Raw genomic sequence first — 6,028 nt, 5'->3', positions numbered from 1 at the left:
TTATTTGGCCACAGAATCCCTTTTTGAACAATTTGTATTACCATTCATGTTATGGTTTGAATTGTGTTGCCCCAAAAGATGTCCTAACCCATAGTGCCTTAGAATGTGACCTTATTTGGACATAGATGTAATGAGGTGAGATGAAGCAATCTGGAGTAGGTGGACCCTTGATCCAATATGACTAATGTTCTTATAAGAAGAGTGAGACACACAGAGAGAAGACAGCCATGTGACAGCAGAGGCAGTGATTCATCTACAAGGCAGGGAATGCCAAGGATTGCTGGAAAACACCAGAAGCTGGAAGAGGCAAGCAAGGACTCTCTCCTGGAGTAGTCATAGAGAGCATGGTCCTACCAACACCTTGATTTTAGACTTCTAGTCTTCCGAACTGTGAGACAATAAATTTCGGTTGTTTTAAGCCCCCTTTTTGGTACTTTGTTAAAGCAGCCCCAGGAAATTAATATAATTCAGAAAAACTGGTATTCCATAGAACAAACTTTAAGAAGGTTAATTTGACCATGTGAAAACGGGCAGGCTATTGAATCACTCTATGCCTCAGTGCTCTCATCTATAAAATGGGGATAGTAACATCTATTCAACTGAGTCATTCTGAAGATTAAGTAAGATAATACGTGGGGCACCAGACTGGCTTAGTTAGTAGAGATGCAAGTCCTGATCTCAGGGTTGTGAGTTCGAGCCCTACATTGGGTGTAGAGACTACCTAAAAGTTTTGTTTTTAATTAAAAATAAAAAGATAATATGTGTATTTTTAAAAGTATCCGAAACATAGTAAGTGTCCATAAACGTTATATTCCTCATTTCCAGGGAGTATCCATTACCTTAGGGCTGATCTTTTTCAATGATAAGTTTAATGGAGGTTATGGAAGTAATCATTTTTTTACTAGCTCCTTTTCTTCATTCCACCAGTCACCATTCTTTGGCTGCAGTCAACAGAAACCAACTCCAGCTAATTTACTGGAAGAATATAGGGTGGCTCACAGACTTGAAGAAAAAAATGAAGACTAAGTCTTTGGAAAAACACAAACCAGGACAGCTATGGGGTTCCACAAAGCAAGAACTAATGAACCACCTCTTTGAGACACGAAACTAAAAGAATTCCAGTGGTTTTCAGGCTCTACAAGTTCCCAGAGATGGGGCCTTTGATTGGTGTAGCTTGGCTTACTGCTTACCTCTCTGCTACCTGAAGGGGGAGCCTGTGAACTGACAGCCCATTAGGACAGTGCCCAATGGGGCAGGGGCTCATCCCCCAAAGTAAAATTGAAGCACTGTTAACAGAAGAAGAATGAAAGGTCCCTAGGCAGGCAAAACCCACCGATATCCACAGAAGGCATCTGAGGAACCAGGAAAATTAGGAACAGGAAGAAGAAGATCTGTACTTGGGGTTTTCTCAAAGCCTCCTGATGCACTCTCCTTCTTCCTTCCAGCTCTATATCTAACCTACAGTCATTGCTCCTCTATTTTTCAATTTTATGCTGATGCAGATTATGTAGAATTATAGATGGTTTGCCATCAGTTTCTCATTGCACCAAAATCAGTAAGAAAATATTCAAAAATTGGGGGAAGTAGGAGTGGAAGAATCAATGGCACCTGAGTAAAACAGAGACAAATAAAAGCATGGTTTGCCATGTCTGCACTTAAACAAGTATTTTGCTAAGTCTGTATTTGTACAGGCAATGGTCACAGTTCACTGATTTACCAAGTCTGATTCCATGGATAAATTGGTCTCCTTTTGTTTAATTCATCAAGTGACTTCTAATTTATAATGTTTCTCCCTTTGTCTCAATATGACAAGAGGTCTTGAAGAACCCTTACACAGAAATGTCAAATTATTTGGATGCTCACGATGTAAAAGCACCCTCTGCATTCTGAATAATTCTTTTCAAGAAATATGTGTTGAATGCTTGCCATGTACCAGGTGCTGGACTCAGTAAAGATGTCTTGCCACCAAGAGCAGCCCAAATTTGTTGGATCTGCTGCATGTACCCTGAATGGATTAGATGCTGCCTTTCCTGCTTCTCCTCTGCCCACCATAGGTCATGATGCCTGCTTAGCAACACCTAGTGGTCAGCAGAGGGAACTGTCTGAATCAATGACGTGTTTTGGTCTTCCTTCTCTTACCAGTTAAAGCAAATGCTCTTCTGCCCTGTCAGGTCCCATTTCCAGACCAAATGATTACAACCTCTTTTCATATCTTTTTCATGTATGTGTGTCTAGATTACTTTTAAAAATCTCATTTTGTCCCCCTGTTAATTCTCATATTTGACCAAAACCTTGGAAACATTCTTATAGTACCTTTCATCCCAGGAAAATTTGACTTCGGAGTGAGCAAAAAAGACAGCTGCATATCTCCAATGGTCTCTCAAAACAAAATAATATTAAATCTAAATTTTCCCTACTTCCTTTATTTGGGTTCAAATAATATGAACAGGAACAGAATTTAACCCAACTTTAACTTTGAAATATATAGATCCCTCTTTTTAAGGACAACAAGTAAACAGAAAATTCAGCAGATGTGGAGAGAGTTGATGCTGCAAAGGGAACGCATTCATGAAGAAGCTGGACCCAGTCCGGTGCAATCACAAAGCCCCTACTTTTTCTCAGTGCTTCTCACTCTGACAATCCATTCTTTCTGAGCCCATTGGATGAAATCTTGGTCAGTTTCCACATATTTCCCAAGAACTCTTAGCTTAAAAAAAAAATCTAAATCAGTCTAATGATCATATAAGTCTAGTCCAGTGTAATATAAAATACTCCAAATACTCTTTTTGTAGTTGACAGTCTTCCCTCACTGCCAGTTTGAAAACTGGAATGAAAGGGGAAGATTAATTATCAGCTTCTCACCCTGTCCTATCTCCTTCTCTAACCCTATTTGCTAAGTTGGACTTTCCGATCTCTCCAGGGTCTAAGGGACAGATGTACATGGTGAAAGATACATCATCAGAGCTGTCCCTCAGTAGAACATCTGGGACAGCTGCCTTAACGCTTCTGCTTGGGGGGAGGGGAGAGTCTATTTGCATCGTGTCTTAATTCCTCATTTTGTTACATCGTTAAAATTTAATTTGAAAAATTCTTTTCATGATAACCTAAGGAACCATGAATGATGCCCTAATATGCAGACTCCTTTCAAGTAGACTCGTCCTAAGTAGCCTTCCCAGGTCCATAGCCCATTTGGGTCAGCCCTGAACTAGGTCTTGCCTTGCTGGCCAGCCTGGTGCCCCGGCATGGCAGATGCACCATGGCTGGCACTGGACCCAGCTGCCTGAGCTCTAATCCTAGCTCCACTATTTCCTGGCCACATGATTGGGCAAGTTACTTGGCTTCTTTGTAACTCAGTTTCCTTGTTTATAGTACTAGGGTAATAATAGTCCCCACTTCATAAACTTGTTATGAGAAGTAAATGAAGTAAACTATGTACAGCTCTTAGATGAGTGTCTGGTACATACTAAGTGCTTACTAAATACTAGCTATTATTAGTTTTTTTTAAGGTTAAAGTATAAATGACAACCTGAAAAAATATTTGGAATAAGTATAAAATACAAAAAGTTACTATTCATAACATAGGACAAACTCTTATAAATATAATAGAAGAAGGAAATCGAGGGGTGCCTGGGTGACTCAGTTGGTTGAGCATCTGACTTTGGCTCAGGTCATGATCTCATGGTTCGTGAGTTCGGGCCCTGCATCAGGCTCACTGCTGTCAGCTCAGGGTCTGCTTCATGTCCTCTGTCCCCCTCTCTCTCTGCCTCTCTCAACCTCTCTCTCTCTTTCAAAAATAAATAAACATTTAAAAAGAAGAAGAAAATCCAAGAGAAAAAATGATCAAAAGATATGGGAAAGCATTTTAGAAAATAACTGAAAATTACTAATGAAGAAAAAAGTGCCCACCTCAGTTGTAATAAAAGAAATGCAACTTAAAACAATTACAATGTGCCATATGTTGCCCTCAGACTTAAAACCATTTTCATATTGGTGAGAACATGAGGGCACTCCCATATACTGTTAGTGAAAATAGAAATTAGCAAAAGTCTCTGTGGAGAGCAATGAGCTAGTACCTCCCAAATTTTAAATACATGCTACCAGACAGACTAACTACATATCCCAAGGATCATACACTTCCTATATTTGCTTATCCCAGAGAGGACCATTGACCCTTCTTAAAAAATGCCCACTCAGTCTCCAAGATTTCATTTGTGGTCTGCACCTCAAATTCTCTAATTCCTCTCTAAAACTTATCAGGAGATCATGCATCTTTAAATTAATAAACAGATTTTCCTGCTTAGTCGCGAAATTAAATCTATCTTTCATTTGAAAATCTAAATCCGGGCATGGTCCACTTTTTCTGTAAAAGGCCAGACAGTAAATGTTTCCAGTTCTGAGAGCCATACAATCTCTGTCACAATTACTCAACTTTGCTGTTGTAGCACAAAAGCCACTACTGACAATATGTAAATGAACGAGTGTAGTTGTGTTCCAATAAAACTTTATTTGTGCACGTTTAAATTGAGCTTTGTGGGGCGCCTGGGTGGCTCAGTCGGTTGGGCTTCCGACTTCGGCTCAGGTCGTGATCTCGCGGTCCGTGGTTTCGAGCCCCGCGTTGGTCTCTGTGCTGACAGCTCAGAGCCTGGAGCCTGTTTCAGATTCTGTGTCTCCCTCTTTCTCTGACCCTCCCCTTTTCATGCTCTCTGTCTCAAAAATAAATAAATGTTAAAAAAAATTTTTTTAATTGAGCTTTGTATTATTTTCATGTGTCACAAAGTATCATTCTTCTGATCTTTTTCAACTATTAAAAAGTGTAAAAAAGGGGCGCCTGGGTGGCTCAGTCGGTTGGGCGGCCGACTTCGGCTCAGGTCGTGATCTCATGGTCCGTGGGTTCGAGCCCCGCGTGGGGCCTGTGCTGACGGCTCAGAGCCTGGAGCCTGCTTCGGATTCTGTGTCTCCCTCTCTCTCTGCCCCTCCCCTGTTCATGCTCTGTCTCTCTCTGTCTCAAAAATAAATAAACGTTAAAAAAAATTTTTTTAAAAAGTGTAAAAAAGACATTGTAAGCCTGCAAGTCATATAAAAACAGGAGGCAAGCTCAATTTAGCCCACGGGCCATTTTTTGTTGTTTTTTGACCCCTAATCTGAAAGATAGAACTCCATTTAATCTGGTAAATGAGCTACCATATGAGCCTTTGTTCCCAACTCTAGACCGCAACAGAAGAATTCTCAATAAATTTCTAACAGTTTTCTCAATACCTCATGGTATGCATATATTACATATAAATTACAGTAAATACCACAAATGGCTCGTGGTTTGAGGAAATAGGTGGCATTCCTTACAGGTTATTCCAGTTCTAATGTACTTATGAATATACTTGTGGATTTTTTGGATCATCAAAATATATGAACTTGTGAACATTTCAAAAGGTACAGAAAAGACTGAAATAAATAGGGAAATGAAAGACGGTGAATTAATGTTTTCCATTAAAACCAGTGATTTTGTATTTCAGTAGGGTTCTTTTCATTACATCAGAGCGGATAGATATCAAAGTCTCATCTCAGAACTGTGTCCTTCCACTGGCCCCTGCACAGAAGAGTGTCTGGAAGAGTGTCTGGAACCAAATATTTTATGAAGTGGAGAAGAGGAGTAATGAAGAGAGCTTTCACTTTATATTTTAATCACTTGTACATCATTTGAACATGTTGCCATATGTATGTATTACTACAATAATTTTGTTTAAATTCAATAAGCATTTATTTTTTAATGATTTACCCAGAGTTGTCAAGAATATGGTAGGAGAATAAATCAGTCCCACCGTTTGAGAGGGCAACTAGATAGTGTGTATCAAAAGCCTTAAAAAATACAACTCCTTTGACTCAACAATTAGAATTTTCCCTCCTAAGAAAATAATTATAGTTGGTGCGGGGGGGGGGGGGGGGGGAGTTGTGGAATAGCCATGAGGATTTTCCTCACAGTATGGTTCATAATAATGAGAAGTTGAGGGGGTATCTAAATATGCAAGAATAA

General features: G+C 39.6%; 1 long non-coding RNA gene across 1 annotated transcript in view; it reads left to right on the top strand.

The window, feature by feature from the left end:
- LOC106967696 (uncharacterized) overlaps positions 1 to 5,055 on the top strand; it is a 56,728-nt gene extending 51,673 nt beyond the window's left edge. The window contains exon 4 of the long non-coding RNA XR_001428986.3: positions 928 to 5,055. This is a non-coding gene — a long non-coding RNA (uncharacterized LOC106967696). The remainder of the gene's footprint in view (positions 1 to 927) is intronic.
- The last annotated feature ends 973 nt before the right edge of the window (positions 5,056 to 6,028 follow it).

The sequence above is a fragment of the Acinonyx jubatus genome, chromosome A3 (assembly GCF_027475565.1).
Source record: "Acinonyx jubatus isolate Ajub_Pintada_27869175 chromosome A3, VMU_Ajub_asm_v1.0, whole genome shotgun sequence".
Classification (NCBI taxonomy): Eukaryota; Metazoa; Chordata; class Mammalia; order Carnivora; family Felidae; genus Acinonyx; species Acinonyx jubatus.
Note: the sequence above shows the minus strand (reverse complement) of the source record. Positions and strands in the feature narration are given on the sequence as shown.